Source organism: Lissotriton helveticus, chromosome 3_1, assembly GCF_964261635.1.
Source record: "Lissotriton helveticus chromosome 3_1, aLisHel1.1, whole genome shotgun sequence".
NCBI classification, from domain to species: domain Eukaryota; kingdom Metazoa; phylum Chordata; class Amphibia; order Caudata; family Salamandridae; genus Lissotriton; species Lissotriton helveticus.
Genome location: NC_136061.1, coordinates 1752047101 through 1752071682, shown reverse-complemented (window position 1 = coordinate 1752071682; position 24582 = coordinate 1752047101). Strand labels below are relative to the sequence as shown.

The 24582-nt window shown below is 48.9% G+C and overlaps 1 long non-coding RNA gene and 8 other non-coding genes across 9 annotated transcripts; all 9 read left to right on the top strand.

The window, feature by feature from the left end:
* Nucleotides 1-132: 132 nt before the first annotated feature.
* On the top strand, nucleotides 133-6770 carry LOC144823751 (uncharacterized). The gene is made up of 10 exons (XR_013608834.1): nucleotides 133-183; nucleotides 1373-1436; nucleotides 2314-2371; nucleotides 3059-3117; nucleotides 3501-3541; nucleotides 3731-3776; nucleotides 5506-5524; nucleotides 5699-5758; nucleotides 5949-6012; nucleotides 6493-6770. It is a non-coding gene; the product is annotated as an uncharacterized LOC144823751 (long non-coding RNA).
* LOC144825816 (small nucleolar RNA SNORA16B/SNORA16A family) lies at nucleotides 1051-1188 on the top strand. The gene has a single exon (XR_013609592.1). It is a non-coding gene; the product is annotated as a small nucleolar RNA SNORA16B/SNORA16A family (small nucleolar RNA).
* LOC144825817 (small nucleolar RNA SNORA16B/SNORA16A family) lies at nucleotides 2104-2238 on the top strand. Its single transcript, XR_013609593.1, has one exon. It is a non-coding gene; the product is annotated as a small nucleolar RNA SNORA16B/SNORA16A family (small nucleolar RNA).
* Nucleotides 2739-2866, top strand: LOC144825852 (small nucleolar RNA SNORA44). Its single transcript, XR_013609623.1, has one exon. It is a non-coding gene; the product is annotated as a small nucleolar RNA SNORA44 (small nucleolar RNA).
* On the top strand, nucleotides 3590-3659 carry LOC144825880 (small nucleolar RNA SNORD65). Its single transcript, XR_013609645.1, has one exon. It is a non-coding gene; the product is annotated as a small nucleolar RNA SNORD65 (small nucleolar RNA).
* On the top strand, nucleotides 5356-5427 carry LOC144825881 (small nucleolar RNA SNORD65). The gene has a single exon (XR_013609646.1). It is a non-coding gene; the product is annotated as a small nucleolar RNA SNORD65 (small nucleolar RNA).
* Nucleotides 5567-5627, top strand: LOC144825827 (small nucleolar RNA SNORD49). Its single transcript, XR_013609601.1, has one exon. It is a non-coding gene; the product is annotated as a small nucleolar RNA SNORD49 (small nucleolar RNA).
* Nucleotides 5807-5878, top strand: LOC144825825 (small nucleolar RNA SNORD49). The gene has a single exon (XR_013609600.1). It is a non-coding gene; the product is annotated as a small nucleolar RNA SNORD49 (small nucleolar RNA).
* LOC144825891 (small nucleolar RNA SNORD99) lies at nucleotides 6347-6421 on the top strand. The gene has a single exon (XR_013609650.1). It is a non-coding gene; the product is annotated as a small nucleolar RNA SNORD99 (small nucleolar RNA).
* Nucleotides 6771-24582: the final 17812 nt, after the last annotated feature.

Here is a 24582-nt window from a genome sequence, read left to right as displayed (position 1 = left end):
AAGACTTCTAGGCCAAGGAGAAAAATCTTTTTCATTGGCAGCATCCGCAGCTCAACGGACCAATGGGTGAATGTTGAGGCGGGTTTGTGGGAGGCTACGCCTTTATAAGACCCTAGCAGCCTTTCTAATTTCTTTCCGTCTGCAATCTTGGAGCAGAAGAGTGCTCTCTGGCTCTCTCTGAAGGTAACGCGCCTTTAGTTTTGCTTGATAGATTGTGCGTTCGATTGCGTGAGTAGAAAAACATTTTAATTGTGTTTAAAGTACGGAACGTGTACTGAAGTTATCGTTGCTCTCACTGGGAAGGCGTTGCAGTTTTTACAATTAGTATTAAATATTTCTAAATATTTAACATTTTAGTCTATTATCATAAGTGATTTAATTTACAGCTACGTTTTCGAGTTACATTTGTTGTGACGTGGTGCTTGTTGGTGGAGTGGTTTGCGCTTGGTTCGAGGGCCACGTGGCTTGGCGACAATGGCGTCTTCTGGAATGTGTTGGTCACAGTTAACTCGTATCTTTTACGTGCTCTCGCCTGAGGACTTTGTACTCAGTCTGCGCTGTTCATGGGCGTACTTGATTAAATGTGGTGTCAAATACTGATGTTTTAAGGGTCCGATTCACTAATAATTCTGACATTTACGCATCCTCCGTGTCAAGTGGGCTAAGTAATTGCTAATAAACGATGTGTGAAAAATATTGTTTGTTAGCAATTGTTCCATTGTGCTCTTTATAAAGAGAACGCAGCTGCTGCGTGTTTTTTTTACCGAGTGGGTTTCTGACGCTACGGGCTAGTTTACGCTCTTTTAGCCTATTCGACTTCACAAGCTAAATTCAGTTTGTGATTTCCTGATTCCACGCAGCCGAGTTATTATAACTAGGATGTTTAGTCGCGTTTTTACTCTTAAAACACCGTTAAATGTACATGCAATGCAGCATACAGTATTGGTTGGTCCGAATAGGGAGTTGCAAGCCAGACCATGGTCTCCAACTAATTTTAAATGTCATGATTACTCATTTTATACAAGTTATCACGTTAGCATGTTTTTTCATCAAGGCCCTGATCGAAGCCATGCTAGCATTAAGTGGCTGGTGTGGTCAAACAGGTGCCAAAAGCAAATGTTTCTTTTGACGGTCGCTAGTTTCCATTTGTTGTATAGTGGACTGGCAACATTGCAGGGAAACACAAACTTTCTAATAGCTGTGTATGTTAACTGAGGATGCACCAGGGTTGGACATATGACCCATGTTGCATGCCGTATATGTTCTAGCACTGGCCTCTTCCCAATTGGGTTGCTTGTTAGGTCAGTCTAGTATTAATATGAATGACTGCATCTGGTACTTCATTGACGGTACTTTTGACTTTTATTTGTAGACTTTACATTTCGAAAGAAGCATATGCAGCGTGGCCTGGAGATGAACGGGACCCAAAGTAATAGGTAAGTTCTTTATCAGGGCGGCTTTGTTGGATTTTCAGGCCTTAAACAAGCCCCATGATTGGGGAGGGATTACATTGGTATTAGGCGAGTCACTTGTGCGTAGATCAAACTGTAATCTGGAACTTGTAAACGCAAAGTATGGTGGAATGGCACCACACTCCCACGTTTACTTTGAATCTTGTTGATGCCAACTGGTTTTGTAAAATATTGATTTTTGAATTTCAATTGTCTGATAATTGAATAACCAGATTAGTATTCTATTTAAATAAGCTTTCAGCTGCTCCGCCCACACTAATGTGGGTATAATACGGGATTTTAGGAGCCTCCGATGTACACTAGGTGTCGGTGTATCGCTAAAGCGTTCCTTTAAGATGCAGACCAGTAGGCATTCTTTAGCTGTGCTTTCTGTAGCTAACCCAACTGGCTGCTTCCAGTTATTCCCCCCCCCCCCCAGTCCTTAATGCACTATTGCCTTTGTGCCTCCACTCCGAATAGCACTTTGACTAACGTGTTCTGCCGTTAAGTTCCTGGCTCGTCCAGGTGCAGAGTAAAACAATGCTTTCCATCCTTTGTGTACTGAAGCACTCCCCTCTGCCTTCCTACAGCCCCATGGTCATGAAATCTTATTGAATAATGCACCTCTAAGCTACGTTAAGGGGTTTAATGTTGTGGCTTTTATCCAAGCCATGTAGACTTGCTGTGGTTTATGTGGATAGAATTAAGCCTAGAGAGTCGCCTTTTCTTGACGGTCGCTGCTCAGTGTGATGGTTACTGAGGAGCAACATTTCAGGGAAGTACAACACTTGTGGTGTGGGGGTCAGATCACGTTTAAGGTGGCTAGGGCTAGTTTTATGATGTACTTTTTTTCTTCTTCTAGGAAGATGTCTGAACACCATGCCAAAAGGAGCTGGGGGCCTTCTATCCAGATGGATTGGGTAAGGCTTGAGTTGTGTATTGCATAGGAAATGTATCATCGGCATAACTTTTCACGTTGAGTGTGCGGTCCTATTGCCGTGGACTGGTTCTATGCGGTGGTAGAGTTTTTAACATAATTATAGACTTGAAATCTGCAAAGGGAAGCGCCATGTTACCACGCTGTGGAGGCTATTTGTAAAAGAGTCCTTTGTTTGTCGCTACATTTGGGATTTTTAACGGGTACTGAGGTGCAAAATGTGCCGCATAATTTACCCGACCCTGCCGCTGTAAACTCTGGCTCCCCTGTCCATTCCACTGGCAATGCCCATTGCTTTAAATTGGAATTTGGTGCCTGCTGTTTTGTGAAGTAGCACCGTTGGGGCGGATCTGCATGATAACCGAGGAATTTAGCTTTGCGGTAGCTGAAGGACCTCCAACGTCATGCAAGAGTAAGGTGGATGGTCTTTGGCAGTTCAGATCTGTATTTGAAGCAGTCACTCAACTGTCCTACAACTGCAGTGAATTAATAACGAGAAGTATTGCTTAAACCTTCCTATTGCCGCCTACTGTTTCCCTTGTGTGGAACATATGTACCTCTTCTACGATTCCTACTAGTCAGTTGTGTGGATAATTAATTGCATTTGGGTGGTTAACATGAGACTTTCCATCCGATTTTGATAAATTCGTTATCCATATTTCTCCCATAGGTATTGGACACCACGTGGTGAGCCAGACCCCCACAATGCCTCCTGGCTGACAAATGAAGGTGAGTTGATGCCTTGGTACTAACGAAATGTGCTCTGCGTGTAAAACAAGCCAGCATACCCCCATTCAGGTCTGTACAGTGATGTTAATAGTTGGTGATGTTGCTGGCCCTGTATATTGCATGTTATCTTGTCATGGGGTTTGGTGTCTTATGATGACGAGTTCATGCACCACACAGAATATTCTGTTGATTATGAAACTCTGAAGACCAACAATTCAATCTTGGTGTGTAGGCGAGGTTTATGTAGCCTACATTGTCGTGCTTTAGTAGGTTTCTAGTGACCTATCAATTTAGCTATGGTGACCGTGAACCGTGGGGGGACTCAACGTCAATTTGCCCCAGGTTTCAACTAGTGTTTTTTTTTGTTGTTTTTTTTTCTTCAGGTGAACACATGTAGGCTGTGAGCTTGGCCCTGCTAGTCCAGGTAAAGCATGCTGTTTAGATTACTAATCTCATTTTAAGATAATGGTGTTAATGATGATACCACTTAACACAGCTGGAATTACCGGCAGATTGTTTGTGGTGAGACTGTTTTTCTGAACACTGTCTAGCACGGTGAATTGTGGTGTTATGTACTGACTGCACATTTTGACGGAACATTTTTTGTTTTTAGCCCCGCTGGCGACGCAGCGATTCTGAAAGCCGCGTTGCATCACCTGGTAAGTGTTAACGTGCAGTTAGGTAGTATTGTTGTAGGCCACTTAATTTTAAGCATGAACGTGTAAAGCGGTGAAGTATATCCACTTATGCAGACCCTTTAAATCAATTCTGTAACTGCCCGACTGAACCATTATTGTATCTCCAGTGATTTGGAACCCAGTGATACGCGCTTTCAATGGTTTGAACTTCAAAATGTTACCCAAAATTGGGAAACAAGCGATAATCAAAAATACATCTTATGAAACGATTTATTCACAGACCAATTAAAACAAATTTAATTGGATGTAGCTTTTCTAAATCCAGTTAAGGCCACGCCTATACTATTCTGATTCACTTGCACTGCTCCCCCTTCAGAAAACCAATCTCAAGATACGACCTTGGGCATTTTATCAAGGCTAGGCGATTAACTTGTCACCACTGTAACGTCCGTTTTCCGGGGTAAAGCAGCGATAACTTCATCACTTAACCAAGGACACGCTAGCGTGTGTTTTGCTGACTCAGTCCCAGTTTCCAGCACGCATAACTTTGCTTTGCTAATGAGATTCAAAGAGGCGTGGCTGTGAAACCAAACAGAAAATATCGGGAAGGCAGCTTCACGATATTTTCAAGGAAGCGTTGCGGTATTTGAAATGTGTTAAGTGCCTTAACGCAGGAATTTAACAGATGTTAAATTCATGACTAAGGCGTACCACGTGGGAGGTGGATTGTGTCTACGATCAGGTCCTATCATCAAAGATATCATTGTTTTCCATGGAACATTGCTGGAAAACAGCACTATTGCTAGGATAATTATCGCCATTGCGCTAAGCGTTAATACAGCGCTAGCATGGCAATAATCTGCGATATCCAGCATTAAACGATTTAACGCTAAGAGCAGCCAGCGATTAAGTATCACTGGCTGTTATGCCCCTTTTTAGTCTCCGATTTGAAATCCCTGCAGTATTGTTTTTTGCTGCTTTTGATACACTATTATACAGTCATGGTCTCCCCAGAGGTAGGCTTTGTAGACAACTGTTTAAGAACAACTTTTGTAGAACATTGTATGTTTAAAGTATATTGAAGATATGGAATTTTGCTTGCATTAAAAAAATGAAGACTGTTTCTTTAGATTAGGTTCTCGCCTTAAAGTGGTTATTAAATAGTCATGGGTTTTGTGGTCCCTAAATGATTTGAAATCCCTGCAGTATTGTTTTTTGCTGCTTTTGATACACTATTATACAGTCATGGTCTCCCCAGAGGTAGGCTTTGTAGACAACTGTTTAAGAACAACTTCTGTAGAACATTGTATGTTTAAAGTATATTGAAGATATGGAATTTTGCTTGCATTAAAAAAATGAAGACTGTTTCTTTAGATTAGGTTCTCGCCTTAAAGTGGTTATTAAATAGTCATGGGTTTTGTGGTCCCTAAATGTTGTCGTTTTGTGTGCCACTTTAATTTTGCCACCAACATTAAACCCCACACAGTTAGTGGCTTTGGGAGATGTTTCCATGATGCAAACCAACTTTAATTGTGCCATCAACATTAAACCATGTTTACTTTACCTTTAGCCACACAGTTAGTGGCTTTTGGAGATGTTTCCATGATGAAAACCAAACTGAAATAGCTGGAATTACCGGCTGATTGCCAGTGATTAGAAGGTTTTTCTGAGTCCATCGTAAATATCTAAATCGTAGCTTGTATAGTTCTAAAATGTCACTCGCTAACTCATTTTCCTTTTTCCTTTACAGGGCTCAATTTAAGCTTCTGGTGAGTTGGCTTTTCTTAGTCTTCTGGTTTCAATTTCCTCTGCAGAATGATGACCTGGAAAAGCCGTCAGATGCGATAACTGACGAGTTTTCTATTTCTGACTTTTCATAGTTTAACTACCATAACTTGTTCTGTTCGGATAAAATCTAATGCCCGGTCTCTGCCTTCCTACAGGAAGTAACGTGGGTGATAAACATGGCTTCCCTGGGTCACACGAGTCTCGCTTGCAGTGTGGTAAGTAGGCCCTCTTGCTTATGACGCTGTCTTTAATAGCTCCTGCATCAACGTGATGAATCCTAAGGATATAGGAAAAGCCGACAGATGCGATAACTGACGATTTTGTACCTTCTGACTTGATGCTGTTAATGGGGAAGGCATTCTTTGTGCCTGTCATGGTTCCTTCAAGTTTTGTTTGTAATTGTAGGACTGTTGGTGGTGAAGCCTTGATCTGGGAACAGTGGACCACGCCGTCGACTGCTGCACTCCATGTAAGTAGCAGCATTGACAAGTTATTAATGCAGACTCTCTTTATCGGAGTCCAGCTGCACCCTGGGTGAACTGCTGGCTTCAACTTGCTCGCCCCTAACAGCGGCTAGGATCTTGTTTGAGTTTTTGGGACTAACTACATTCACGGGGAGCCTTGTATACTGGCATTACCGATTATAACCTAAGCAGCTCTTTGTAATGTTAGGCCAGCCTATGCTTAATCTCAAATCTTGAGGATTCAGCCTTTTAGGGAAGGGTGGTAAATTAATCACGTCCCAGAGGCCTGTTGGTGGGGCTCAAACTATCTTAATCTGAGGTGGGGGTACGTAATTCGCGTCTGGTCCATGATGACACCGTTTCAACTTGCTGACTCACTGGATGAGGCTTGCGGATATGGGACTGAGACCAGCCTGTTAGATAGATAAGACTTTGTGCTAGTCTTGATTTTATGCCACCTAATGTATTTTTTTTCTCCTTTTCAGGTCTACTTGACATGCTAACATGTTTTGGATTGCTAGTGCTGAATGCCAATTTGTATTTTGCTTGATGTGGTCCTGCGTGTCTGCGCCTGGTGTTCTGGAAAAGAATACAGCAGACGTTTTTGTTTTCAACAATGGAATGTTGGTTGATCTAATTTGTATTGGTTAGCCCCATCTTGTCTAATGTTTTGTACATTTAAAATGTGTAGATAGGCGCTTTACTTGGACCTCATTTATGTACTACACTTGTCTGCACTTAATAAAATGCACCAATTGACCCATTTACAAACTTCTGTAGTGTTCTGTGGGCACAAGGTTTATACCTTGCATGGTATGCGGGAAGGCAAGTGACTTTACGAAGGTGACTCCATTGTGGCTGGCTTTCTGATAACAGTGGTCCCCGACTTTACCCCTGTACTTTCCCACTCCCCTAATAAGTGCAGCTTTTTCGAACTTTTAACTGTCCAATTTGGGAGTGGCAATTGACAAGCCTTTTACTCTCTTGCATGTTAGTGGGGGTACTAATTGGGAGGTGCTGCAATGAATGGTTAGTAGTAGATGCAGGAAAAAAAGCTCAGGCCAACTGGTGTATCACCCATTGCCTGCTTAGTGCCAGTGTAAATTGGAACAACATTCTCGGTATAAATTACTCTTTAGTGTTTTGGGATCCCATGGAAGTAAATTCATATTGAACCCTGTTAGACTTGGCATGGTTCCCCAGACTAACTTTTTGGGTTGGCTTTAGGACAGCACTCTACCACTGCTGAAATTATCTGAAATGTGATGGCAATTGGTTTATCCATCCATTATCCATGCTTGTGCCACCCATACAGTCTTTCAAACTGGACTCCGTCCTGCCGCTGCAGGGTCTCTGGACTCATTTTACTGCCACCTCAACTTGGTATTTCCAACTACTTGCCAAGCCTTAAACTCTTATTTCATATTAGTCGCTACTTGGTAGCCCTCAGGCCAGGATACTGTGTAGAAATTTAACATTACGTTTTATATTTCCTGGTAGTGACAACCACCCACGTTTTTCACTACGAGTCTACTCGTAGGTTTATATGGGGAAATTTAGTTGCCCTGGAAGTGTAACTCGTTATTGCAGAGTAGCTGCTTTGTTTATATCATTAGATCATGACAAATCATCTTGGATCTGGTATTATTAGATCATGACAAATCATCTTGGATCTGGTATTGGTTATCTAGAAACGCCACTTCAAGAAAGTGGCCATTTCTCTGCTCTTGGGAGCTCTTGTGTCTTACAGCCTGTCCCAATATAATTTCTGGGTTGCCAGCTTTGAACAGCCCAAAGTGCAGGACACTCTGCATACTGATTAGCTGTACTGGGCAATATTGGGGTAGAGGACCTGTACACCTGAATGGGTAGTGGCCTAGCCTCACAAAGCACCCCTATAGATAGGCTGGCAGAGCTGGGCTGGAATGAGACTTGTACCAGAAAGGCTTTGCAGTCCAACACTGAGGACACTGGTTTGCCTCCTGCCTCGGATCTGGGTAGTGCAGATGACAGGTTTCGTGCAATATAAGTAACTACGGGCTTTTTGGCTTTTCCCTTTTAAAGGCAATGGTAGAGCCTAGCATCGGTAGTCTGTGCGATTTAATCTTTGAAGGAGAAGCTAATTTGCTCTTAACCGGTTGCTGGGCCCGCCGTGTTGATAACCAGTTTGAGCAACCACACATCAGCAAGGTGTGCCCATCAAGAACCAGTGTCTGCCTGCTCTAGTTCAGACATGTTTTCGAGCTTTGCTAAAGTCTCAGCCTGAAGGTAGTCTGGCACACTGCATGCATCATTAAAAGATGGGTGTCTACCATGACTTCATTCGGCACATAGTGTCCACCATGGGGAGAATCCAGAAAAGCAGGTCCGAGCCTGTGACTGCACCGCTGCAATCCGTGAGGTACATACTCTGCACTCTGACATACAAGGTCCCTATTCCCCACCCTAGTGGGCAGCCAATAACAGCAAGTAGATCAGTCTCCCACACTTGACATTGCATTTCAAAATAACTTTGAAAGCATTGTTCTGCTGACCGGGGAAGTCTGCTCCCAATCCATGCTGTGGATTGCTATCCTTGCTCGATCATAACCAAAGAGCCTACTGAAGGCGCAAGGGCTCTTGGCATTGTACAATCCTAAAGTAATCCTAGCTTGATGCTTTAATTGGATTCTTATTTTGAGGGGTAAAATAATATTTTTATACTGAGTTGTGGAGTTTTCACTCTTACTGTCAATGTATGAACAATTTCTTTACACACTGCCTCCTGGGTTTACTCATTGCTCCATGCCAGCGTCATGTGCTGATAAGTCACTACCTGGACAGGGTGCACACCTCTGCCAACTAGAGTACTGATTCTTATACCCTGTAGTTTCTGGCAGCATGTACAGAATGTGTATTGGTGAACTCCAGAGAATTCTGATCCTATTCTGAGAAGCTGTTAATGTGTTGTACCTGGTCCGTGTCAAGCTTGTTTATGGAGTTTAATGTGGTTTTCCTACCATAATTGCATGCAAAACTGATTGCTAAAAATACCTCTGCTCTTAGGAGTTAATTATCTAATTCTGTAGCTTTTGCACATCAAAGGCTTAAAGCGGATTATTCAAATCCCAGTGTACCAGAGATGCACATTTGGGGACTTGTTTTGGGTCTCTGAATGACAGGTATGCACCCTGCCGAAGTTGCTCTCCGTAAATCAACCTGTACTCACCCTTGGGTAGCTTTGCGCAGAGCAGACAGGCGTAATATAGGCGGCAATGTTTAAAGTATTTAAAATCCTTCAAACACCGTAAAAATTGAGTTCCAACATGTTTTAAAAAGACTAATTTTAGGACTGCCCAAAAGGACCATTCAAATAAATGGAAGTCAAACTGAAAATTAAAACTTTTGCAGTACTTAACCCCAGGTGGCACTAGGTTTTTATCTGCTTGTGGTGGACTGGGACAGCCAAAAGTTCAGGCGCCCACAATGGAGTGCTGTTCAGATCCAGGGGCCAGCCTTGGCCTGCTGAAAAGTATCTTTAATGCACCGACATTAAGGGCGAGGCGTGGAGGGAAGCACGCTGTCCATTGCTATTAATCCCGCTGGTGTTATCTATTCAAAGCTGTGCGAAGTCAAAGATGCGATGGACACTGGGCTGATGCATTGAACCTCTGGGCTGTAGGTTGAGTGGCAGAACATTGGCGCTGAGCTGCACAAAGTTGGGAGAACGCAGAATTGACATGTGGTGCACTGTCAGTGATGCCGTCTGCTGTTCAGGCAAGCAGTGACGGAGTTGTCAGTGAATAGATTTTGTAGGTCACAGCACTTAGTACACTCCTCCAAGGGCCCTGGATTGGTTGGCACTAACTGGCAGAGCAGGAGTCCCTCAACAGCCATCAAGCCCTTGGAGTCACTTTTATTCTAAAGATGGAGCGATGCACTGTTCCTCACTCCCAGTTAAGGAGGGAAACTGGACAGGCACAGGGAAGCAGGAATCCAGCAGTAACAGCGTTTTTGGCAGTGTGACAGTCCTTCATCCTGGCCGAATGTCCTCTGGTCCAGAAGTGCACAGAGTATTTGGTACCCAGTTGTGCCTTTGAATTGAGGTGGACTTCTGAGGCCGTCTCCTACCATGGCTCCAGATTCACTATAGGGGTAGGCAGCTGTTTATCTGGAGACAGGCACCGCTTTTTCAGTTGTTTGTTCCTACCTACTATCTTGCCCAGGATGTTTGCCCATCAGGCACGCCTAAGCCCCCTTCTATGTGGCTGGAGCAAATGCAGAAAGTCATCTGCCGCCACAGAATGGGTAAAGTAAGAAAATGACAACCATCTAAAAGTGAAACTATGGACCAAGCTTCACAATGTCAAACATTCACCTCCGTATAGAGATCATAACTTAAATCCATAGTTTTTTGCTCCCCAGTTTGGTCCCAGGCATATACAAATTCCGTCTTGACCCTGTTCCCCAAGGAACAGTTTAAACCGGACTGCCAGGCCAGGTCCTCCCTGGACTGGAAACGAGCTTCCTGGGACCAGTTTCAGGGCATCAGCCAGACTACCTTGACTTCAGTGGCATGGGGGAGCATGGGACCCACATCTGGGCATACCTGTCCCACTCTGGGTCAAATGCAAAACTTTATAGGTGGCATTTTCAGATTCGTGACTTAAAATCAAACCTTACCATAAGTTGTGCTCTTTAAAAAAAAAAACTAAACTTGTGAGCCCATACACAACTTGATGTATATTTTTCCACAATTGGAAATTACACAAATTGTAATTCCAATGTGCACCTATGAGAGAGATGGGCCTTGCAGTGGTGAACAATTTATTCACTACCTGGACATGTCAAACTTAAGTAAATCAACTCTTTTTAATACAATGAAACCTGCCCTAGTTGCTGTCGGGCCTACCTTAGGAGTAACTTATCGGTATTTAAAAAGGAATGTCCAGGCCGGTATTGTAACAACTTGACAGGGGTCCCCGGAAAATGGCATGGATGGGACCTACCACTTTTGCTAAGGGGGCCCCCTTGAGCTTTGCTGCCACCTGCACTGCGGAGACTTGTTATGCCTCTGGTTCAGGCCTGGCAAGAGGGTTAACTTGTCAGGTCAACATCTATTCAAAACTGCAGACAGGCTTTGCAATGGCAGGCCTGAGACCTGTTCAGGGGGCTATTTAAGTGGGTGGTAAAATCTGTGCTGCAGGCCCACTAGTAGCATTTAATTTACAGGCCTTGCGCACATGTAGTGCACTTAAGTAGGAACTTGTAGATTCCAATTTTGGATAAGCCATCGCCGGGTGCCCGATGCAAACTGATGGGCAATCTCAAACTGGGAAAAATGCTGCAGGCTCAGGCCAGGAGGCGGTCCATAGAAACTTGCAGCTGTGCAGGTAAGGTGGGATGTGCTGGAGCCTCGGAACACTGTCAGTAGAATTATCCAAGGCCCAGAGGCTCCGGGTGCAGGTGTGTGCTTTGGCATTTGAAGTGTGCTTACCAGGGTGGGGGGGGGGTGGGTTGTCTTGCAGAGGCTGCAGGTGTCGACTATGTGGAGTTTGGCAGGGGTCAAACCACAAACTTTTCTGGATCGGTGGGCCTCGTACTCTGGGCATGGGGTGCAGAGCTGGTTTACTTTGCAGTTCCACTGGCAGAGCTTTGGTGGTCTTCAAACTTGATTTTCTTCTGGACAGGTCTGCTGTCCATTGGAGATCAGGAGTCTTTTTAGAAGGCAGTCAAACCCACAATTCTAGAGGTCGCTGGCCTGCTTGTTGAGTTCCTCTCCTGTAGCAGGGTCTTTAAAGGCTGTAGACAGGCCAGTAGAGCTGGGGGAAAGCTTCAGTCCTTGCTGTTGCACGGCTCTTTTGTTGTCCTCTTTGCAGGTTTTTGGTAATCTGAGGATTAAGGTTCAGGGGTGCCCCTAAATACTAATTTTAGGAGCATTACAGGGGCCAGAAGGAGGTAGCCAATGAACTACTTACCTTTAGGGCACCTACACCCTTTGTATGTGCTCTCCTTCTAGGGAGGGGGCATATCCCTACCCTTATTGGTTAGAATCTTCCAAACAATATGGAGGATTTTCAAAGGTGGGAGTCACTTCAGCTCAGGGCACCTTTGGAGTGGTCCAGGCGGAGAGGGGACACAGCTTGTTTACTAATTTTCCTTCTGACATGCCTGCCAAAATTGGGGCTTGGTTAGGGGGTTGCGCCTCTCCACTAGCTGGAGAGGCCCTGGTCAGCATAACAAACGGGAAGCCTTTGAGGCTATCAGTCTTTCAATGCTGTTCCTGCTTGGGGGTCGCACCTCCACCCAGAGCACGCTTTTTTCTGACCCACAATAGCAAAAGGCTCCCACCTCAGGGTGTAAGAAACCTATCTAAAGGTGGCAGGCTGATGCAGACCAGTCAAGCACACACTAGTGGGTTGGTAGATTGTCTAAGGTGCCCTCTGAGGTCATTTATTAATGAAGCCGACACTGGCATCAGTGTGGACTCCTTAAACTGTTATGTTTGCTTCACTGAATTACAAGACATTTGCTGGCACATGCATCAACTTTGGAGTTTGCGATTCATTTCATAAATCTTTATTTCGGTAATTTATCACCTAAAAGATATTGAAGAAACATTTCATTAAAAATTATTAAAACGTTATAACATTGCAACATCCAGCGGAGTCCATAAGAGTATTTCATTGGTACTACGGTAAAGTTCAGAGACCGGCCTTGAGGCATTGTCTTCTCCGAGACCACATTGAACCTAGGTATTTAGCCACGGCAAAAACAATGTGGTCCATCAGGTCAGTTTTAAGCAATCTGAATGCGGCCAGACACTCCACAGACCCCAAATTCCTGCATACAGGAACAATCCATTTCTTACCAGTCGTGCTATAAGCCGGGCAGAAAAAAATTATGTGCAGCTCAGATTCATTGGCCACTCTGCAAGCCGGGCATAAGCTAACGGCGGGTTCGCTTCACTTGCTAGTAAGGGCTCGAAGTGGGAGAGTCCTGTGCCTCCATTGCAAGTAGAGTTTCCTAAGTAAGGCAGGGTATAATTTGTCCAAGGCTGGTTCAAAGCTGTAGATGTCCTTGATACGTAAAAAATGACTCCGTGAGTGTCCCAAGGGTTGGTCGACGACAGAGTGCCGCTATGTTGCTGTCGTAGTAAACCTTTGCCAGCCTCTTTTTAGGTCTCGGCCTATTCCCATTCTGCAGGAATGGAATAGGACGAGTCTATAGCAGTGAAACCAAGACTTAAACTAAGGTCTACCAAAAAGAGGTTTTCCACGAGTGCATGTGCACATGCCCGAGCCTTCTGCCTGCCTCCTAGGCAATCTGCTTCTCCGCCCCCCTGGTGTTTCTGGCTTGCTCTTCAAAGGCTCCCCATACCATTTGCTCCTGCCTCCCCGCCCACTGCTTCACACTTCAAGGCCGTGAGCTCGCATTTCTGCCCAGCAGCTTCAAAGGGATCTTCTTTCCCTCCCACTGCTTCACACTTCACGGCCTGGTGGCCGTGACTCGCATTTCTCCTCCCCCTCCCCACAGCAATGCCAAGAGCTTGTTTTACAGGTTCCTAGAGGCCTTTCAGATTCCCTATCATTCAGCAGCTTGACTTCAGAGGGATTTCATTTCGCGGCCGTGTTTTTTCTGCCCCTGTTGGGCTCGTTTTTTTTGTGCCTTTGCCATCTTCTTTCATCACATATTCACCATCCTGACAAAATGCATCCACAGGCACAGACATTAATGGGTCACCCTCTTTTCGAACCTTTTATCTCCCTCTTAAAACTGTCCATTTGCTTTCAGCTTAAAGGGATCTCTCTTATACTCATGACTAACCCCCCTCCTCTCCCCCCCCTCATCGGAAAGTCAACGGATTGTCAACTATGCTGATTGGTGGAGGAAGAGCTCATATTATACTGGCGTGTTTCTATTGCATGCTTTTCACTGTATTTCTTTCAACAAGTGTCCTGCCCATCCGCAAGCAGCAGACATCCGCAAGCATCAGACATCCGCAGGCGTCAGACATCCGCAAGCGTCAGACATCCGCAAGCGTCAGGCATCCGCAAGCGTCAGGCATCCGCAAGCGTCAGACATCCGCAAGCATCAAACATCCGCAAGCGTCAGACATCCGCAAGCGTCAGACATCCGCAAGCGTCAGGCATCCGCAAGCATCGGGCATCCGCAAGCGTCGGACATCCGCAAGCGTCGGACATCCGCAAGCGTCGGACATCCGCAAGCGTCGGACATCCACAAGCGTCAGGCATCCACAAGCGTCAGGCATGCACAAGCGTCAGGCATGCACAAGCGTCAGGCATGCACAAGCGTCAGGCATGCACAAGCGTCAGGCATGCACAAGCGTCAGGCATGCACAAGCGTCAGGCATGCACAAGCGTCAGGCATGCACAAGCGTCAGGCATGCACAAGCGTCAGGCATGCACAAGCGTCAGGCATGCACAAGCGTCAGGCATGCACAAGCGTCAGGCATGCACAAGCGTCAGGCATCCACAAGCGTCAGGCATCCACAAGCATCAAGCATCAAACATCCACATGCATCAAACATCCACAAGCAACAGACATCCACAAACGTCAGGCATCAGACATCCACAAACGTCAGGCATCAGGCATCCGCAAGCGTCAGACATCCGCAAGCGTCAGGCATCCACAAGCGTCAGACATCCGCAAGCGTCAGACATCCGCAAGCGTCAAACATCCGCAAGCGTCAGACATCCGCAAGCGTCAGACATCCGCAAGCGTCAGACATCCGCAAGCGTCGGGCATCCGCAAGCGTCGGGCATCCGCAAGCGTCGGGCATCCGCAAGCGTCGGGCATCCGCAAGCGTCGGGCATCCGCAAGCGTCGGACATCCACAAGCGTCGGACATCCACAAGCGTCGGACATCCACAAGCGTCGGGCATCCACAAGCGTCGGGCATCCACAAGCGTCGGGCATGCACAAGCGTCAGACATCCACAAGTGTCAGACATCCAAAAGCGTCAAACATCCACAAGCAACAGACATCCACAAGCGTCAGGCATCCGCAAACATGAGACATCCGCAAGCGTCAGGCATCCGCAAGCGTCAGGCATCCACAAGCGTCAGGCATGCACAAGCGTCAGGCATGCACAAGCGTCAGGCATGCACAAGCGTCAGGCATCCACAAGCGTCAGGCATCCACAAGCATCAAGCATCAAACATCCACAAGCAACAGACATCCACAAACATCAGGCATCAGACATCCACAAACGTCAGGCATCCGCAAGCGTCAGGCATCCGCAAGCGTCAGGCATCCGCAAGCGTCGGGCATCCGCAGGCGTCGGACATCCGCAGGCGTCAGACATCCGCAGGCGTCAGACATCCGCAGGCGTCAGACATCCGCAAGCATCAGGCTTCAGACATCCACAAGCGTCAGGCTTCAGGCATCCACAAGCGTCAGGCATCAGGCATCCACAAGCGTCAGGCATCCACAAGCGTCAGGCATCCACAAGCGTCAGGCATCCACAAGCGTCAGGCATCCACAAGTGTCAGACATCCACAAACATCAGGCATCAGACTTTTATTTAAATATTAATTATTTAAAAAATTTAAAAACCATTGTTATTACATGTAAGTCACGTAAATACAACACATATTGCATTACAAATGCTATAGGTGTCACATTTGCGAAAGTTATAACTATTGGCATGGTAAATGACAAAGCTATTAATTTCGCTATTTTCAAAAACAAAACCTAAATAAAAAAATTGTCATTTACAATACCAATAGCTCAAACTTTCCTAATACGAGACCTATTGCATTGCAAATGCTTGTTGGGAATTAATGGACAGGTGGATAAGGGGTCAGACCAGAGGGTCAGTAGGCCTAGACCCTCCAACTCAGTTTTAATGAATTTAAGCAGTTTGATTTTCCCTGCATTAGCCATAGCAAGCACCTCCTGGAGCCCCTGCCTATAACTAATCAGTTCTGGAACCGCCCACAACCTACGCCAATAAACCAAGGGACGCAGTGCCAGATCTTCATAGAGGTCTCATCCCCAAATCTAACCTTAATGGGACAAGAGCCGTGCTGGGGGGAAGTGCTACCACCCGCCCGATGAACTTGTTCTCTTTCACCAGGTCTGGAGAAACTGCATGGCCCCAGAGCTCACTACCGTACATGGCAGCCCCCCTTGCCTGTGCCCTGTAGATCTGGAGAGGTGGACCAACGGGTTGGATGGATGACCTATTTTTCCCCACGAGCTTCATAATCCCACCCGAGTACTGTACCAATTTGAGTAGTGCTTTCTCTTGGTGTGGGCACCAGGACATTTTCTTGTTTAACGTGACTCCAAGGTACTCGAAGGTTCGCACCCTTTCGAGTCTACTTGGCCCAATGTGGGGGCTAGAGCGGAATTTTGGTGGGGGATTGAAGACCATAAATTTGGTCTTTAGAGTGTTAATTGCTAGACCATGTTCCCTGCAAAAATCCACAAAACCATTAAGAACACGCTGGATCCCCATCGGAGACTTTGAAAGCAGCAGGGTGTCGTCAGCGAACATAATCGCCGGCACCCTGCTGCCTGCCAGCTTAGGAGCGTCAGAGTTATCAACCCCATTCAGGTGGGAGATCACCCCGTTGACGTAGAGGCAGAACAGGGTCGGTGCAAGCACACAGCCCTGCCTTACCCCCCTGTCAACGGGGAACCTGTTCGATAGGGCCCCCTCCTTACCACACCTTACCTGTGCAAATTTGGCAGTGTGGAGACGGATAATCATCTCCAGCAAGCCCTTAGGGACCCCCAATTTGGCCAACACCTCCCAGAGTTTTCTGCGTGGAACCAGGTTGAAGGCTGCCCTTAGGTCCACGAATACAGTGTAGAGGCTGCCACCCTCCAACTGTACCGTTTTCCAAAAAATAAGGGCCAGCCGAAAGACCTGGTCTATGGAGGAGACCTTCCTTCTGAACCCTGCTTGATATGGGCTCAGAATGTCATATTCCGTCATCCAATCCGACACGATCCAGAATTAGCCTAGTAAAAAGCTTCTGGGAAACGTCTATCAGGCTTATTGGCCTGTAGTTGGCTGGGAGCAGAGGCGAGCCCTTCTTGAATATGGGCACTATCTCTGCCCCCAGCCAAGTTGGGGGGATCGTCATGCCATTCAAGATCGCATTGAACAACACCCTAAGATACGGGGCCCAGATCTTAACTTCGTGCATGAAGAGGTCACCGGGGAGCTTGTCTAAGCCTGGCGCCTTTTCAGCAGCAAGGCCCATAATCGCCATAATGAGCTCCTCCAGAGTAAACCCATCCATAGGGGATATACGTTCAGTGGGTTGGACCATTGCTACTTCGGGTAGGTTCCCCAGTTGGTCCAAATCGGCCGCGCTGTACAGGGTTTTAAAGTGGTCCTCCCACACAGCAGATGCAATATTTGCGTCTACTGCCGCAATAGGTTCAGCAGAACCATGCTTGACGATCTGCCAAAATTTCCGGGCATCTCGTAGTGCGAGGGCAGCCGTAATTTCAGACCAGTTGTCATGGTCCCATTCCATTTTGGCATTGCGAAGGAGAAGCTTGTAGGCCAACCGCTTTTCCCTGATCATACTGGGGGTTTCCCGAATTTTGAGGGACTCCAAAAGATCGGCCTTTGCTCTCCTGCAAGAAGCATTGAACCATGAGGCTCTTCTCCCCTTGGCCTTTTTCGTCCTAGCCACAGGGTTCAGTACTTCTGCTAGGTTAGAACAGAGCTCAGAGTGAATGTCCCCAAGCACAGTAAGCTCAACAGGGGTGGATAACTGGGGGATGAGATCCACAACTTTTTCAAGGGCAGGCACCACAATCGCATATAACCTCTGGATATCATTGGGATTCTCCAGGAGTTTTGGCCATCTGATTCTACGTCTGTTGCTAGTTGCGACTAACCCAGCAGGAAATGCTAGATTTTCTTCTTGGGTGCTAGTGGGCATTCCCTGGACCACGAACCTCAGCGATAATACATTGTGGTCACTGTCAGTCCTTGTGACTATCCCAAAGTCCCTCACTTTAGCCCAATCCTTTGTTGAAACCAGGATATAATCTATCCGTGACTCCTGACCTACTCTATTAAAGGTGGGCTTAGGTGGAATATCTCCCTTGAACCGCCCATTACAGGCCCTCAGTGAGTGGGATAAGGTAAAAGATGTTATTTGGGTGACTAGAGGTGACCATGACTTTACAGGGGGGCCCGGCAGGGTAGGTATCTCCCAAAGGTCATCCTCTTCGCTAGTTACCCCTTCCAGAAAATCCGGGAGGGGCTCGTACTGGGTATTAAAGTCCCCCCCAACTACAAGTGAAGGACAGAGGGTGGCAGAGTCGAGGAACAAAGCTAGATCCTCAATTGTCCCCGAAGTACCTGTTATCCCAGCCGGTCTTGAGTATACATTTATCAATGCCACACTCGCACCAGATGCCCACTCCAAAACAACGCACCGAAAGTCCGCTGAGTTGGTTTCAAGGTTTTTCGCCCTGCAACCGAGGTGGGAACCTACCCAGATCAACAGGCCACCAGACGGTCGTCCCTTCCCACCCCATTTGGCCGGAATGTTAAAAGAAGCGTACCCTGTGCGGCACTGTTTTTCCCTGGCCCACGTTTCCTGGAACAAGCATATGTCATGTTCCTCAATGAGTTCCGCCCACTCCGGGGAATCTAATTTGTTGGCCAGCCCGGCAACGTTCCAAGAAAGTATGGACACTACGCCGAGAGCCCCCGCCTTATCATTGGTATTAGATACAGAGATGCACCTGCTTGCCCTGCACTGGCTGTACTTAGGGCAGGGCAAACCCTCTGTTGGCAGCGAGCATATTACATACGGCGCCTTAGGAAGGGGGTTATCCTTAGTGTTTTGACCACCTGGATCTAGGTGGGTAATTTTATCAATTATTGGCTCAGGGAGTGTACCACCTGCACGATATTCAACAACATCCCCCTCTGTGTGCCTAGTCTCTCCTGTAGTTGGATTGCAGTTTCCAGGGAGACATTGTAATGGTCGAGAGGCAGAGCGCGGTGAAGGGCAAGACAAAGAACAGTATGAATCTGCTAAGGACGGTGTGTCAAAAGCCCTATGGGAAAGTCAATCCACATCCTCAAGGCACCCAAATCTATTATAAGTGGGTGCCCCATTCCACCCGCCATGTATATCTTGCCAGTAGTTGGATAGCCCACCCTGTACACAGTTTCTCACCGGAATCCAGTTCCAGTTTCCCCCCGTATTAGGGTGTGAACGCGGGGGATAAAAATAAGTTAGGGGTCTAGGTGTTATGGGCGAATTTACTCCATGATTGTTCCATGAATGAATATGGTGTGCAGTATTGGGGTCTTCAAAAGAAACAATAACGCAATCACCTGTGATAGATTTGTGCGAGGTACCTATCCAAGGGACCCGTCGCACCATAAGAATTTTGCTTGTCAGGTGATTGGGTAGCGGCCTATTTACATTAAACCAATGAATTACCTTATTTTTTAATGACCCAAAGTCTTCCTGCTGTTGGTATGGAATTTCCGGCACCCCCGTTAACACAACTACATAGGGTCTTACATCTGGGGGAAGATCAACATAGCCCCTATAATGATTTTTATTAGATTTTATTCTCTGTGGACTGGAGTGGTAAGTATTATGGTCTTTGGCCCTCGGGACTGCCATGGCTTTCGGGGCTGGTGCAGCTTGAGCCGGCAGCTGATTTGCACCCTCCACTACTCTATTAACGGAAGTGCTTGTAATGACCTTATGCCGAGGTTTCGGAATGGGTTTAATCACCGGACCTGCTGGTGGAATGACAGCAGGTACTGATGGAATAAGAGTAGCGACTAGTGAACTAGTCGGTTTACTTTCGGGTATGCTCAGGGTAGCTAAAGTTAGAATGCTTTTTTCTGTCTCAAGCAGCTGGTTTTCTATTCGTGAGTCTAACTTCCAAGGGGGTTGAGTTTTTTTAACGTTTCCCAAACAATCGTCAAAAATTCCACATCCTTCCCTTCTATCGTGCAGAGTGGTACCCCACCATTCTCACTTTCTATTGCAAGATTGTCATATTCCCCCACCGATTTTGCTAAACTAAATTCTAATGCAGAGGGGCAATTATTTCCCATAGGAAGGGATGCGTGGGATACATGAGGTAGTGCATGAAAGGGTAACTGGGGAGGGGAGCAACCCTCCCCCTTAACATTAAGCTTTGTCCCCGTAAAGAGCTGAGCCTTTGCAACCTTAGCCTTTTTCCTAGAGTAGGCAGATGTGTTATTACGCTTTCGTTTATGGATGGCGCCCTTTTGGGGGGTAAGGGAAATCCTCCCGCTCATTACCTTACACTTAACAATAGGTACCGTCTCCGGAGGGTCCCCCTCAACCCTAGCCACCCCACCCAATGATGGACTAAGGATGGGGGGGGATGAACGTGGAGACCCCACCATCGATGCTGGGGCTGGAAAAGATGCTGCTGCTGGATAACTGCGTGCGTCAGAATAGGAGCTGGGCCCATTGAGCGTTCAGGTGTTTTGGCAAGAGCAAAATGACCTAAAGAGGACTTTTTGGCCATAGTCAGCTCCTGGGATAACCTTCTAGCTGCGTCGAGTTCGATGGAGACCCTATGCTGCATTTTATTAATCTCCATATCTATGGCGGAGTTAGTCCTGGTAATAAAATCATCAAGTGTCCCATTTTGCAACTTCCCTTTGGCTGCCCTACTTCTACACTCACGCGTGGACATAGCACCTTATGGTCTGCAAGCGCCTCAGACAGGTGAATTTACAATAACAAAGTAGAGGCCAAGGGGAGTAGCCCAGTCCAGTCACCACCGGCCTCAAACGGCCCGCTCTTTGCCTGTTCTTCGCCCCGCGGTGGAGCTTACGCCAGTGAAGTACCCGGAATCAGGGGGCGTGGCTGCCGGGGGAAGAGGCACCAGCTGTGCGGAATGGAGAATGCTGGGCCTCGCAGTCCCCCGGTAGGCTCCTTCCGCTATGCACACGCCAAAGTCCTCAACCTGGGCAATACCAGACTGGGAGCGAGTTGGTTGTCTGCCGACTGCGGAACCGCTCACACCAGCTGGCGTGCCTCAGGGAGCAAGCAGAGATAGCACGAAACAAATGCCCAAGAGCAATCCTCAATGGCAGGCAAAGTCAATCAGTGAGTGTTAGAAAGGCGAACCCGGGGGAGGCAGAAGGTGTCTGACTGACCACCCCTAGGTCTACCCCTCCTTCAGAGAAGGGACCGAGCGATGTCGAGAGGCCTCCGACGGGAGGGCCCTCTCCTAGAATCGTACAGCAGAGTAACCACACCACTACAAATATACACCACACGTAGATCGAGTTTTCAATCTTTATCTGGCAATAAGTATCGTTTCAATATATACAGCAGATCCCGAGATCTGGAAAGTCTCGGGGCAAGGTAGAGGGACAGTCTTATAGATGGTCGGTTGCAAGGAGACTCTACGCACAGCTCTCAATCCTCGAGCTTGGGGGTTCCGGAAGGTTGGGCCGCGGCAGCGCCAGCAGGCTCCAAGATGGTTCAGTGAGTGTGGACCGCGGCAGCGCCAGCGCCAGCAGGTTCCAAGATGATTCAGCGAGTGTGGACCGCGGCAGTGCCAGCAGGTTCCAAGATGGTTCAGCGAGTGTGGACCGCGGCAGCACCAGCAGGTTCCGAGATGGTTCAGCGAGTGTGGACCGCGGCAGCAGGTTCCAAGATGGTTCAGCGAGTGTGGACCGCGGCAGCGCCAGCAGGTTCCGAGATGGTTCAGCGAGTGTGGACCGCGGCAGCGCCAGCAGGCTCCAAGATGGTTACAGCAAAGATGGACCGCGGCAGCGCCAGCAGGCTCCAGGTAGAGCAGCAAGGGGAGTTCGTCTCAGGGTCAGCCGCGACAGCGTCAGCAGGGCTTCTCGACTCCGGGATACAACTGCCGTCCTACTCCGGGGCTGGCCCAGATATAGGTCTGGAGTCCTTTGATGTCCGGACCCTCTCGCCTGGGGGTCAGAGGGGCCGGGATGATGGTGTCCAGACACCCAGCAGGGGGTGGGGCCAGCGCTCAGGGAGGCCGGAGGCCGATCGAAACCAGGCATCCGGGGACGGTTGGAGAGCCATCGAAACTCCCCTCTCCTTGTCTCTGGTTGAGTGGCCACTCTACCACCCGGAGGGTTCTTGGTGCCTCGATGGCGGGCTCGCTGGGGCCGTGGCCGCGGCTGGTTCGGGACCACGTGTCTGTGACGTGATGGGCCCAAGATGGCGTCGGGCCTGGAATGAGGGTCCGGGGTGGGCACCGGACCGGTAATGCTGGGGCGGCCCGAGTGTGCCGTGTCAGTGGTTGTGGGCCGCCGGGTGGCGGATCTGGTGGTTTGGAGGGCGTGCAGAGGTGTGCCCGAGGCCGACCCGGGCTGGATGGAGGGCCGATGTCGTCTGGGGCCCGCCATGCGGGAGGGGTAGGACCACGCCACGAGGCCGGGTCCAACACACGTCCCCTCCAGCTGAAGGCAGGGGAGAGTCACCCATCTTCTTGGGGATTCTCCTCGCCAAGGCGGAAGAATCTGGAGAGGCCGTTGGCGTGGTCGTTGCCAGGGCGATGTTCCACGGTGAAGTTCATCCCTTGGAGGGAGATGGACCAACGTAGCAACTTCGGGTTCTCGCCCCGCATCTGCATCAACCACCGCAGGGGCCGGTGGTCGGTCTGTACTCGGAAGTGGGTGCCGAAAAGGTAGGGCCGGAGCTTCTTTAGGGCCCATACAACGGCGAATGCTTCCCTCTCGATGGTGCTCCATCGTTGTTCTCGGGCCAGCAGGCGCCGGCTGATGAAGGCCACAGGAAGGTCAACTCCGTCAGAGTTCATTTGGGACAGTACGGCCCCAATGCCGTGTTCCGAGGCGTCAGTTTGGACGATGAACTCTCGGCTGTAGTCGGGGGCCTGGAGCACCGGGGCGGTGCACATGGCAGTCTCAAAGGCTACTTGGCACTCGGGGGTCCAGTGCACCTTCGGGGGTAGTCTCTTGGAGGTTAGTTCTGTGAGGGGCCCCACAATGCCCCCATAGTCCTTTATGAACCGCCGATAGTATCCAGTGAGCCCCAGGAAGGCTCGGACGGCGGTCTGGGTGACTGGGGGGGTCCCAGGCCTGGATGGCGTCGATCTTGGGTTGAAGGGGAGCCACTTGGCCGCTCCCCACTTGGTGTCCCAGATAGGTCACGGACCCTTGACCGATCTGGCACTTGCTGGCTTTTGTTAGTCCGGCCCGTTGGAGGGCCGTCAGGACCTTCCAGAGGTGGGTCAGGTGCTCGTCCCAACAGAGGCTGTACACCGCAAAATCGTCCAGATAGGCGGCACTGAACTCTTCCAGCCCTGCCAGCACCCGATTCACTAGTCTCTGGAAGGTGGCCGGAGCATTCTTCATGCCGAAGGGCATCACGTTGAAGTGGAAGTGGCCATCGGGGGTCGAGAAAGCGGATCGTTCTTGTGCCCCTGGCGTGAGGCCGATTTGCCAGTATCCGGCCGTGAGGTCGAAGGTGCTGAGGTACCTGGCGGCTCCCAGGCGATCGATCAGTTCATCCGCTCGGGGAATGGGATGGGCGTCGGTCCTGGTGACGGCATTCAGTCCCCGGTAGTCGACACAGAACCGCAGCTCCAGGGGCCTTAGGGACCAGGACGACGGGACTGGCCCATGGACTGTCTGAGGGCTCGACTACCCCTAGGGCCAGCATCTTGGAAACTTCGGCTTGGATGTAGGCCCGGACTCGGTCGGGGACTCGGTAGGCTCGGTGCCGCACGGGCGGACTGTCCCCGGTGTCGACGTCGTGAACACACCACTGGGTGACTCCGGGGGTGAGGGAAAATAAGTTCGCAAATTGACCCAGCAGTTTCTGGCAGTCCTGGCGCTGTTTGGGTGTCAGCGCGAGAGAGAGGGAGACTCCCTCGACGGAGCCATCTTTCTCGGAGGTGCTCAGGAGGTCTGGTAGAGGCTCGGAGTCGTCCTCTGCTCTGTCATCGGTAGCCAACAACAGGCTCAGTTCGGTGCGGACAAAGTGGGGCTTGAGCCGATTGGCGTGTAGGATCCGGAGGGGGTTCCGGGGGGACTCCATGTCCACTAGGTAGGTGACGGGGCTCTTGCGCTCCACCACGTTGAAGGGCCCCATCCATTTGTCCTGGAGGGCGCCGGGGTCGACCAGGGACATGACCCAGACCTGCTGGCCCGGCTCGAATTCAATGGACGAGGCATTTTCATCATACCAGCGCTTCATCTCCTCTTGACTGGCCTTCAGGTTGGTTTCGGCCAGTTCCCGGAACTTCCGAGTCTGGTTGCGGAGAGTCAAGAGGTATCGGAAAACATCGGGCGGAGTATCGGAGGCGGCCAGCTCCCCGCCTTCCTTGACCAGGCTGAGGGGGCCTCGCACCGGGTGTCCATATAATAGTTCAAAGGGGCTGAACCCCAGGGACTTCTGGGGTACCTCCCGGTAGGCGAACAGGAGGCATGGCAGCAGAATGTCCCATTTGCGCCGGAGGGGCTCTTCTAGGCCCTTGATCATTCCTTTCAGGGTCCTATTAAATCGCTCCACTAGTCCATTCCCTTGAGGGTGATACGGGGTGGTGAACTTATACGCGACCCCGCACTGTTGCCACAGGGACCGC